The sequence below is a fragment of the Bos indicus x Bos taurus genome, chromosome 1 (genome assembly GCF_003369695.1).
Source record: "Bos indicus x Bos taurus breed Angus x Brahman F1 hybrid chromosome 1, Bos_hybrid_MaternalHap_v2.0, whole genome shotgun sequence".
NCBI lineage: Eukaryota > Metazoa > Chordata > Mammalia > Artiodactyla > Bovidae > Bos > Bos indicus x Bos taurus.
The window spans coordinates 114,847,269-114,860,109 of record NC_040076.1 but is presented as its reverse complement, the minus strand read 5'-3'; the positions used below and the strand labels follow the sequence as shown (position 1 = coordinate 114,860,109).

Here is a 12,841-nt window from a genome sequence, read left to right as displayed (position 1 = left end):
TAACACTGGTGACCTGATCCATGATACCATATATGTTCCATTAATAAAATTCATATTTATTCCCAGCTTGACCACTTGAAAGTTCTAATCCTGAAGTTTGTTAGCTGTCTCAGTATATGGAGTAGATGTTATTTCTTAGGCCCTATTTAATCTTCATTCTTGTTTTTCATTTGACCCACAGTGATTTTTTTTTTAAATAACTTTTCAGTATATGAAAGAAATTATTTTTCCTTTCAAATCTAAATGAGCTACTCCTTTTTGCAACACAATAAGAATATAGAATTTTAAATTAAGAGACTGTATATTACATATAATTCTTGTCAGGAATATTCTTTTCAATTCAAGATAATTATGTAAGGAAATTAGTAAGATACTGTTCATATTAGTCAGATAGTTGCTCAGGATAAATCTTTGACATGAGCACTAAAGAAATTTCGTTGCTCAGGATGAATCTTTGACATTAGCAATAAAGAAATTTCATTGCTAATGTATTTAATTGCCAATATAAGGTAGTTCATTTGAGCGAGTTTCTTGATTGGTAAAATGAATAATTTGAATGAGCTAACCCACTCCAGACCTCCTGCCTGGAAAATTCCATGGACGGAGGCACCTGCTAAGCTGTACAGCCCATGGAATCGCAGAGTCTCACACGACTAAGCAACTTCACTTCTCATCTCAGTTTTTCTCACTCTGAAATTTTCTCACCCTAAAATTTCCTTTCCCCAAAGCAGAGGGGAAAGGATAATCCCCTCTGCTATTATAATCCCCCCTCTATTATAGTTTTTGATAATCCTACTTTGAGATTTGAAATACATATGTATCTCTTCCATCTTATAATTTATATCAGAAGGGAATATATGCCAATTAATTGTTTACCTGTATCTTTCATGAAAAGATTGGAAGATACAGAAATACCAAGTTTTTCATAGATGTGTAGACCATGTTTTTCCAGAATAATTAATCTATGATTAATAGGTATTTAATAAAAAACTTTGACAATCAAATTTAGGAGTTTACTCAGAGCATAGTAAAGGCCATGACAAGCCATGATTTTAATGTCATTTCAATTTTTAAGAACTCTATTTGACCATAACTGCCACTCCCCCATCATCTATGCTTTTTGAGAAGTGCCTTTTCACATGTGGCGGGACTATTCAGCCAGTAAATGTATATTGAGTACCTACTGAAGGACTAGCTGCCCACTCCAGTATTCTTGCATGGAGAATTCCATGGATGGAGGAGCCTGGTGGGCTGCAGACCATGGGATCACAAAGAGTTGTCACCGACTGAGTAACTAACACACACACACTACACCTACTATGTTCACAGGTTAATGAGGTGCAGGAATACAATTGTAAGCACCTTTGTCAACAATTTCTTCCTTTGTGATGCTTAACAATAGGGAAACAAACTTTGGTTTAGATTATCTAATCATATTACTTTTAGGAAGATACTTTAGTAGCAATATCATGTTTATTTTTAAAAAGCCACTACCGATTTTTCTATTTTCACTGACAATCCTGACATACTATTCTGAAGTCTGAAGAGCTTATAATTGAATGGACTGTACTATTTTAATTGGCAACTTTAATTCCGTTTCTTATCTTCTCTTCCACATTTCTTATTTGTATGTTTTAGTTTTTGTTGTTTAGATGATTGAAATTGATTTTCATGAGAGGGATTGAGAAAAGAGGTCAGAAAACAAACTGTAATTGATTTTTAAATATTTTATTTAAAGTCAGACTTACTACATTGAAAAAACGTCAGCTTCCATTTGGTTTCCACCATAGGGACTCAGTTCATCTTTTCGTATGCAAACCTATCATATTGACATGATTGTGTCTTAAAAAATTAAACTTTAGTTCAAACAAACATCTGTCTCCACTTAGGCACTGTTTATACAATAAAGGTATTTTAAAAGGGAAATTCATATTCCTCATCCTCTTACACAATCTCAATTCTCTCAGATTTAAAATACTAGCTGCCTAGGCAGTATTTACTATTTTGTAGTATAAGGATTATTTCATTTTATAAAAATATCTGACCCTTAGTGACTTACTGGACATAAGTTTTGCCCAAGCAAGTGCTGCTTTTATTGCACGTATCCCACTCCAGTACTTTTGCCTGGAAAATCCCATGGACGGAGGAGCCTGGTGGGCTGCAGTCCATGGGGTTGCTAGAATCGGACACGACTGAGCGACTTCACTTTCACTTTTCACTTTCATGCACTGGAGAAGGAAATGGCAACCCACTCCAGTGTTCTTGCCTGGAGAATCCCAAGGACAGGGGAGCCTGGTGGGCTGCCATCTATGGGGTCACACAGAGTTGGACACGACTGAAGCGACTTAGCAGCAGCAGCAGCAACATAATATATATGACATAACCACATGTATATGAGACTGGAGATGGAAGTCAGCCTTTCCCAACACACAATATTTGAGTTATTTGACACCAAGTAAATAGATTATTATTATTGTTCTTCTAGTTAACTTGGACTTATATATATATATACACGCACACACATATGTATATATAAAAGTAAATACCCAAAGTCCAGATTACACACACAGAACTTCCATTAGGCAGTAGTATTTCTTTTCATTTAATTCTAAAACAATATAAAATATTATGCATGGTTAATTTGCTTCTCATCTTGAAACAGTGACAGTTCCTAAATGAGTCTGATCGTTTTAATTTTGATTCATATTAGGGATTATTAAAGTTCTATCAGAGTTTATATTTAGTCTCTAGCTTGATTTTATCCAGCTCATTAAAGCAAAATTGTCTTACGGTCTATCTCCTGTAACTGTTTAATATTTAACATTCACTTGGCTCCTCAAGATAAGTTCCTGAAGGTTTGTGAGCAGTTGAAGAGCTGTGAATAGTGGTTAACAAGCTATAGGTGTCTCCATGGAAAATAGAATATTGTGAAGCCCAAATTTAGGAGAATCTCAGTGAGTAGTTACCTGACAGAGCATTAAAAACTACTGAGTTAAGCTCATTTTTCTTTCTGCCTCCTCTCTTTTCTCTTTTTTCCATCTCTGCCTCATCTCTGAACACTCTTTGTTCACTACTTTTTCTTTTTATTCTTCTTATCTCATTGAATTCCTTCAGTCTCCCGTCATCTGATCATAATAGAAGGTGGTGTGTTTGATGAAACATGTTGTATTTAAAAAGCAGTTTTAATGGTTTCTCAATTTAAAAAATCAACTGGGTTTAACCTTCTTGCTGTCTTCTCATTTTCTCCTCTCATAGTGGATAACTTTGCCTTTTAATCTCTGTAGTCTTGTGGGTCAGCACCCTGTGACTTTTTTTGTATTTGTAAATTCCCTTATCTTAATATAAATGTTATAATAATGTGATTTAGGAATTTTATGCCACTTACTAGATTTTTAACCTCAACGCCAGTAGACATACTATAATGTGTCTTCCTTACTTTTCTTTCTAGAACTAGAGCTCCATCTCCCCCCTCAGCTGTGTTTTTGGCTGTATGTGGGATGCTAGAATGGCCTATCTTCGTGTATTTCGTTGCACTTTGCCATCGCTTCTTATGTTCTGTTGGTGAATTTTGGTGATTCTTTTCAAGCGCTTCTTGAGCTCTGTGCTAGTTGTTCCCATTCCCTTGTCCCCTTAGGGTCTTGTGCTGTGTGGTCATGTCTCCACTTCCTTGGCCCTGTCCACTGACAGACCCTTGGGTTCCCCGATGGCTGCCTCTGAACCCCTGTGAGGGCGGGAATATTCCTCCCCCTGCTGCTACAATTGAGCGCCCTGTGCTGGGTACCATGTTGCCCTCTACACCTGCTTTCAGTTGTTAAGGCTTCCCAAGCTTTGGCTGCGGCTCAGTGATCCTGCTGTCCAAACCCTCAAGCTTTCCTAGCCTCGACACTCAGTGGTAGCAGCAGGTGTTGGGATCTCTCCAAGCCCCTAAGACCCTGGGAGCAAGAGAATGGCCGTTTGACATAGACCTCAGGAGTTTACAAAGCACCAAGAAACCTCTGCAGAAGATGTGTAAAGGTAAGATTCCGATTTCTCCAGGAAGCTGCTCTAGATGCTAAAACAACCTACAGCCGTTGACTTAATGTAGACTCCATAGGTAGGCTATCCTTGGGCAGCTCTGTATCTGATGATAGAACCAAAGTAAAAAACACTTCTTTTAGGAATTTGGTGTAATAGTCACATTTCTATTTGATTTTATTTAGATTAAACTTGATGATGAATAGTTTTTTAAAAAATACTTTTTCCATCATTTGAAGTGGAACTTGTGAAGGACCTTTTGGCTTTGTGTATCTTGTCAGAGAATCTTGTTGAGAGTGGAAACAGTTAAAAATAAAATAGAAAGTGTGTATTTTTCAAATGCCTGTATTTTATTTACCTCTCCATTCATGTTGAAAACCAGAAACATGAAATGGTTATTTCCTCACATTTTTCAAATTCAAATTCCAAAGTCCACAGTTAATTCAGAAGGAATGAGAAGGGCAGCTCAGTTCATGGTAGTGCCAGGATGCATTATTGTCCTTTGTCAAAAATTACTGCTTGTTGTTCTAAATGTAGCAGTCTCTTTTCTTTTAGAATTTAATTTCGTTTATTTTTTTTAAGAGATTATTTTCCTGCCTCTATTTCTTGGGGGAAGATTTTGCTCCATTTACATGTAAAATACTGGATTAAGAATACTTGTGGGGGTGTGTGAGGGATGGGAGAGAGCACAGCAGCATGTTGGAGTGAATGGCACAAATCATCTCTTCAGCATTATAGCTTTTTTGGCAACTGTTACTTATTTATAAACTTTATTCTTTATTTTGCCTCCATTCATGGACATTATTCTGGAAAGTGTTATTAAGACACTTCTAATATGAGATCGTTGGCGGCCTTACTATCAATTCATGCCTTCTTTTTTCCTCCCTTTGTTTTCTTCTCAATAAGGACTTAATCTTTTAATTGATTCCCTGTAGTTGGAATCAAGGCTATTATTAGCTTACTGTCACACTGAAACACTTTCAATAACCAAAAATGTAACAGATTTTAAAAATGAAAAAGAAGTTTTGACCAACAGCTGTATAAAATGAAATAGAAGACTTATCTTTGATGGTGCTTATTTTAGCATGTGTATTTTTAAAACTAAAAGATGTTCAACCGAATATTTTATTTACAATCGAATTCAAGTTTTATTCCCTCTAGACTTTTGAAGCATAAGCAAATGGAATGTTCTGCTGTCTTTCAGTGCATCTAATTGAGTAATTGATTTCACATGTAAAAACAGAAAAGGGAAATTTTAATGCTTTGATTCTTAACATTTATAATGAGTTTACAGTTTTAAAAAATGTATGGCACCGTAGAAGTTAGGAGTTTGCATTATTCTCAAGTTGGCTTGTAGAATGCTTTTTTCTGTTTTATTATCTAGAATACTTATATTCTACTGGGACAAGAAATGAAACAATATACATATAAAATTATATATATGTATTAAATTTTAAAATTATTTAATTAAGTGAAGACAGACTGATAGATGGTACTTATGGCCATTTGTAAAATGTTCTTACAATTTTAAAATTACTTTAAAAGCATTTTTAGTGGAACATAATCAATTAGTGATGTTCATTGTATTTAATGTTTTATGAAGAAAGTAACTGCATGTAAGCAGGACACAATATAGTAATATTTAGAATTTAGTGGTTGCTTTTTTAAGGCATACAGAAAAGGTACAAGATATCCCCAAATAGTGGTGTTATTAAGATCTTAGCAGTTAGCTGAATAGAATAAATAATAATAATAAATAAATTGAACAAATTATAAAATGACTATTTTGGAGATAAGGAAACAGAGGACCAATAATTCATAATTTCTTAAGCTCAGAGACAAGACCAGAATTCAAGTCACTGAATTCTAACCAGTGCACTTGTTTGTATGTGATTCTGTTTCTTAAAGTTGCAGTACATTTGAAGGGCCAGAGCAATGTCGGCAGAGCAACGAATGGATTCTAGGATTAGAAGAGATATTCCTTAGTATTTAGAGTTTCTGAGCATGGCTCATAAACCTGGTTTCACTTCTCCAGTGTAGCATGATTGGGGCCTTTAGAATTTCTTTTTTATTTCTGTCTTGTTTAGTGTGGCTTTCATTATATTAAGAGTTTGAAAAGCACATTGGAAGGAAATCATTGAAATATTTTTGTTTAATGAGAGTGTAGAACTTCTGCCATCCCATTTATTTCAGTTTATGATCCTGTAAATTTGACAGTCTTCCAAAAATTTCAATTCTTAAAGTTGAAAAGATCAGACCTGTATGCAACTGTATATTTTCTGTTTCTAAGTAGAAATTTTAATTGACTTCGATTGTTTCCAAAATTAAAAAAATTATTCAGTTTGCAACTTTCAAGATATCTATTTATGGCATCATAAAGGTGGGAGAATGCTCATTCTCTGTAATAGAGTAATTGTATTTGTGTGAAATTATTTGACATATTTATTAATTAAATGCATTCTGGTTGCCCGACTTGAAATTATTACTTCAAAAATCAATTGTCCCCCTGATTTTACCACACTTCTGTCAGCACTTGGGGCTTACCAGGTGCTTCAGTGGTAAAGAATCTGCCTGCTGATGCAGGGGAGATGGGTTTGATCCTTGAGTCAGGAAGACCCCACTGATAGAGGGCATGGCAACCCACTCCAGTATTCTTGCCTGAAGAATCCCATGGACAGAGGAGCCTGGCAGTCCATGGGGTCACAAAGAGTTGGACATGACTGGGCACACACACACACACAATATCATCACTTAATAGGACCTTTTACTATGGCTCTTTTACTATGATTCTTGGGGAAGTATAATTGTAATCCAGTCCTTTTCCAAGATGCTCACTATCCAAGACAGACCTAGGGGAAAAATGTGTGCAAAACTAAGAATATAAACTCTGAATTCTCCTTTAAGAAGGTTCAATTTGAAAAATACTTAAGTGCTAGAATATTTTGCAACAGAAACTTATAACACTTACTTTAGAAAAAAGTATGAAGTACTTATTCACTGAAAGTCTTAAAAGTCTTAGGTTAGTTCAAAAACTAAGGTCTGTTTAATCCCAATCATAATGATCCCTGAGTATTTACACTATCACTCAGCTCATAAGACTCACGCCTCTCAATTCCCACTGGTTTTTATTTCCCATCTATTCTTTGTGCCTTCTTGGAGAGTATGAGAGTTGTGCTGACTCTTGGGCTATGAGCAGAACATTTATAATTGACACTGAGAAATGTCAAATGTACATAAGCCTTTATGATATATTTCCTCAGTTGTAATAAATAAAGTTCCCAGTCTTAGACATATCTGTGTAGAAAAGAAAGGAAAAAACAGAGCTGAACTTGGTTCAAGCAAATAAAAGAAAGGACAGATCTAGGGATGGTCCCAGATACTGACTTTTTGATACTTTAGGGGAGTTTTACACTGTTCAATATCCTTTTTGTTGTGTAGAAATGAAAGCTTATTGAATTATTCAAGGTTAAGATATGTCTTTAATTGTAATTTATTGACTACCTACTACTTCTAGTCATTACAATAATTATCTCATTTATTCTTCACAGAAACACCTGGAAGTGTGTAGTACTACTTTACCTTTACAAATGAGGAAACAGGCTAAGAGAAGTTGAATAATCTGCTCAAGATACCATAACTGGACCCAGGGATTCCAACTCAGGACATATGGCTCCAGTGTCCACACTCAGAGATCCTATTAATTGTAAATTCCAGCAGTGAGTGCTAGTTCCCAAATTCAGTCCTGCCCCTTTTTATGACTTAGTGCCACTAAGGTGCTCCTTTCTAAACCCCCTCCCAATTCAGTCTAGGCTGCCGATCATCACTGGCTATTTGACCTTGAACAGATGACTTACTATCCTCTTTTAGTCATAGTCCCACTTGCTCTGAAATAGGAGTAATATTATCTCCTTGTCTTTTTATGAAAATTTAATTTAATGAGAGTGTATGCCAGGCACTCGGCACAGTGGCTGGCATATAGAAAATAGCTATTGAATTGTTGATGCTATTATGTAATTTTCTCAAGGTCACACAACTAAGAAGTGATTGAGTCAGAATTCAGACCCAAGTTTGTAAGACTGAAAAACTAAACGGAACATGTACACACATACACACTTTCCACAAAGCAATAGCAATAACAACAGGATAACAACCACAGAGCAAAAACTCATGCTTTCTTCAAACTCTGATGCTACCTCTTATGCCTAACCATACCTTTTATGATGATTGAATCATGATGTCATGAATGCTGTTGGGAAAAGTATCATGGTTTAGTGGCTCAGGGGAAACTAGAGGTAAGGCTTTCAAAAATTGGAATTCTAGCTCCATTGCTTGCAAATTATTTGGTGTTGGGCAAATTACATAACCCATCTACAGCTCTTTATCTAAATATGAAGCTAATAATAGTACCTATTATATTGGGTACAATGACAGAAATTTATGTAAATTAAAGAACTCCTTTAATAAATGACTTTCTATTAATAATTAATTGAGATGTACATATTTCTTTTAAAATATGGTATGTTCACAGAATGAGATGCATGGTTATGAAAATCCGAGATGGGTTGGATCTTGGTAATTATATGATCTGCCATTCTCCCAATAATCAATACGTTTTCACTGTCAGTAGCAGGCCCGTAGAGGAAGATGGGGGAGAGTCATCAAAGATCAGAACTGACCCAAATATGGAGTGGTTTTGCCATCAGGAAGGTGGATGAACTGCTCTCAATTGGGTAATATTAGTGACTGGCGTCATGGTCACCAGTTGGTGGGAATATGTGGGCACAGTCTGGTTAAACAGATGGTAGGTAGTAACAGTGTTCTTTCCCTTTTGAAACAGAACACAAACTAGCAGGTGGGGTTAAGTCCTGGAGAGAGAGTGTTAACTTGGACTGAGTGTCAGAGGTTAGCCTTGAACACTCGTCAGAGCAGGGACTTCTGCTCACATGTCTAACCTCCTTTACTAGATTCTCAGCTTCTTGAGGTCAGAGAGGTTTATTATATTTCTTTACAATGCCTTGTACAGACTCTGGGAAATAGCGGACACTCCGTGCATGTTTGATAATTAAAGAACAGATGTTCTAGAAATGGGACAGAAGAACTTATTTAAGGATATCGCGGCCATCAAAGGGGCTGGAACGGAAGACTGTAGTTGCAGAAGCTTAGCCTGCCCTGGGGCTCCTTCAGGGACAGTTGTTGTTTTTTAGTTGCTGAGTCATGTATGACTCTCTTGCAACACATGGACTGTAACCTGCCAGCCTCCTCTGTTCATGCAACCTGCCAGGCTCCTCTGTCCTTGGGATTTCCCAGGCAAGAATACTAGAATAGGTTGCCATTTCCTCATCTAGAGGATCTTCCTGACCCAGGGATCAAACCCACATCTTCACTCCTGCATTGCAGGCGAATTCTTTATTATTGAGCTACCAGGGAGGCCTCACTCAGGGACAGAGAGAAGGGTTAAAGGCAGATCCTAGGGGTGGACCAGGGAGCTGAATGTATGTAATCTTTGTAATGACAGGTTTGGGGACCTAGCAGAATTGAGACTGTCATTGTAGCTTGATTAATGAATGCAGGAATAAAATATTCCTAACTGTTTATAAAACTTTTCAAGCTGAGGACATATTTAAAAAATTAAAAGCTATTGGAATCAATTTACATTCATTTTTCAGACAGTTAAAGATGATATTTCTGGCATTAAAAAGCCAATTTTCATGCCAGATTTGAAGAAAAATACATCTGTAAATGTGTCATTAATGTATATGTCCTTATATAAAGAAGTTGTCAAAATACGGTTTTAGATATGTAAAGTTGTAATTTGTAGTATATGAGTAAAATGAGCTTACGCAGATGATGTGGAAAGTCGGAGTATAATTATAAAAGTTGAAATATTTGTGGGAATGGTCGGTAAAAGTTTATTTAGTATAAAATTTACTCCTTTTTTGATGTCTATTCTCCAAAATAATAAGATAAAAGCATCTTTCAATCAAAGTTTGTGTTAAAAACATAGTGAAGTGAAGCAAAAGTCGCTCTGTCGTGTCCGACTCTTTGCGACCACATGGACTGTAGCCTGCCAAGCTCCTCTGTCCATGGAATTCTCCAGGCCAGAATACTGTAGTGGGTACCTGTTCACTTCTCCAGGAGATCTTCCCAACCCAAGGATCAAACCCAGATCTCCCTCACTGCAGGCAGATAGATTCTTTACAGTCTGAGCCACCAGGAAAGCCCAATTAAAAGCATGAAACACATTCAAAAGAAAAGTAACTCTTCTTTAGCATAACAATTTACATTGATACTTAAATTGCCATGAAGGTGTTTTTAGGTAAACCAAACAGATAAGCCCATTATTTGGTACGTGTAGATCAGACACATTGAGTTAGACTCACACCCAGGATATTGTGTGCTACCACCTGGAGGATGGCTGTTTAGAAAACTTCAGCTGAGAGTTAAAATCAGGCCAAATGTTTCCTGGAACATTTGTGTCTCTTTAATTTGAAAAAGACCATATGTTTCAGTAGTACTTCTATAATATTAAGATAGCTGGAACTTTCCAGGGTATCTCAACAGCAAACTCTTAAAGCAAGGGCAAAATTATTACACATATAAAAAATTTTGCTTTGGGTCTGAAAGTGGAAAAATCATCACCAGCACAAGTACATTATTTTGTGAAAAGTAAGGTCCATCCCTGCTTTTCTTTTCAAATGTGCCTATAAACTCACCTTCTCTTCCCAGTTTCTCTCTGTATACTTAGAGATGTTTACAGAGATGTATGCATAGGGGTGGCAGTGCATACACACACCCACACACACAGGTACACACGCGCATGCACACGAACACTTGCTTATACCGTAAAGGATTTACACCAAAACAGAAATTGCAAGATGGTATCTCTATCATTCTCTTCAATCATTTGCTTTTGTGACTGTGCATCCCTGAATTATATGTGGGTCTAGCATACTATTTGTTTGAGGAAATACCCTGGCAGTGCTTTTTTTTTTTTTCCCTGTTTCTCATTTCCTGATGGCTGCTTTTAGTTGATTTGGTCAATTCATCAAAGTGAGTTTTAATTAGGTAGTAAGTTTGAGATATTACTGAAACTGTATGTAGTAACTAACAAAAGTTAAACTCATCATAAAATCTTTTACACAGGAAATAACTTAGATACCTGAGTGTCAATTTCACCTCCCAGCCTTTGCCCTGCATATGTTCTTGGCAGTTTAATCTGTTCTGTTTTATCCTTTTAATAATATAAGAGGGAGTGGTAGAAATAAAATTAGTGGGATCCCTCCCTGAGGAGAATTTTAAAATTGGAAATAAAAGTGTCAATGTTAAGGGAGAAAATGTAAATAAAGTGAGCGGTGCTCGATAATCATTACCAGTTGTTACTCTTGATTTCCTATCTGGCAGTTAGCCTTTGATATATGAATTTTTTAAAAGATATTTATAATTTAAAAAAAAAAAGAAAGACTTCTCTGATTTTCTGTTGGCTAGGATTCCATTCTTCCAATGCAGGGGGCTTGGGTTCCATTCCTGGTTGAGTAACTAGATTCCACTTGCTGCGACTAAGACCTGGCACAGCCAAATAAATAAATATTTAAAAAAAATGTGCTGCATGGAATAAGTCAAACATATTTTTTAAAAAAACACTTTTTATTTAGATGGACAGGTGTATAGTTAAACCACTGTGTATGAACATATGTGTATGTGTATCATTTATTAGATGTAATTTGCAGAAACTCTTCCCGCATTTCTACGTAGAATTGCAAATATACTGGTACAGCTTGGCAGTTAGGAGCATTGACTCTGGAGCCAGATAAGAAAGGTTCAAACCTCGCCTCCACCACTGACTTACTGTGTGTGTTTCCTTGTGTAAGTTATTGGACCTCTCTGAGTTTCAGTTATCTCGTCTTTATAATAGAGATAATAGTGAAACCATAAGATTGTTTTGAGGATTAAATAAATTAATAAACAAATCACTTAGAGCAGTGCATGGCATACACTAGATATTCAGTAAGTCCTTATCTTGCTATTCTTTTTTTGTGTGATTTGTTTCTAACAGAACTGGTTACTTAGCCTCCTATTTTATGAGGTAAGGGTGATGGGAACTGACAGTCTGAGAAAAGAGGTAAAACTGAAAGTTGTGAGAGTGTTTCTTAGCCAAGAAGTCAGCTGTATGTTAGTTGCTCAGCCATATTGGGCTCTGTGACCCCGTAGACTGTAGCCCGCCAGGCTCCTCAGTCCTTGGAATTCTCCAGGAGAAAATACTGGAGTGGGTTGCCATTTCCTTCTCCAAGAGGTCAACTGCCAGAGGCCAAATTCATGTGGTAGTATGGAGTCCCAAACTGACATAAGCTTATGAATGACTGATGGGAGGGAACTGCACTTAAAACATAAATAATCTGAAGTTATATCATTGGGAGATGGGGCTTAGCAATGCCGCCCTTTTGGAAGATTTAGAGAAACATTCACAAAGGTATCCACATCAATTCTGCGTTTCAGTGTCCTATAGTCAGAAATTTTTACCAACATCTGTTTAAATTATTATTTCCTTACTTAAAAAAAAATTCATACCTTTCACATAAATAGGTTAGACATTATTTTAAAGAAACTCTGGTTATTTCCCTTCTTTTCTTGCTTTTCTCCTTACTGTCCCGTCATTTTCCTGAGAAGAGTTTATTTTACCAGGGATACATGCAAGGGGTTATTTAATGGAATAAACCTGATGACTCTCAGAATGATGCTGTATTATGGGATAACCACACTTGCCTGGGATAGTTCCCATTTCAGTTTTTCTCCTAGACTTTGCTTTAGTGTGCTGTGGTTAGGAAAATAG

At 36.4% G+C, this 12,841-nt stretch overlaps 1 protein-coding gene across 27 annotated transcripts in view; it reads left to right on the top strand.

Moving 5' to 3' along the window:
* Positions 1 to 12,841, top strand: part of MBNL1 (muscleblind like splicing regulator 1) — a 222,293-nt gene that overhangs the window by 101,503 nt on the left and 107,949 nt on the right. Inside the window, exon 1 of one of the 27 annotated variants that reach the window (XM_027543437.1) lies at positions 3,449 to 4,014. The exons of the other annotated variants lie outside the window; for them this stretch is intronic. The gene's annotated coding sequence lies outside the window, so the exon portion shown is untranslated. Of the gene's footprint in view, positions 1 to 3,448; positions 4,015 to 12,841 lie in introns of those variants that run through there. 27 annotated transcript variants of the gene reach the window in all.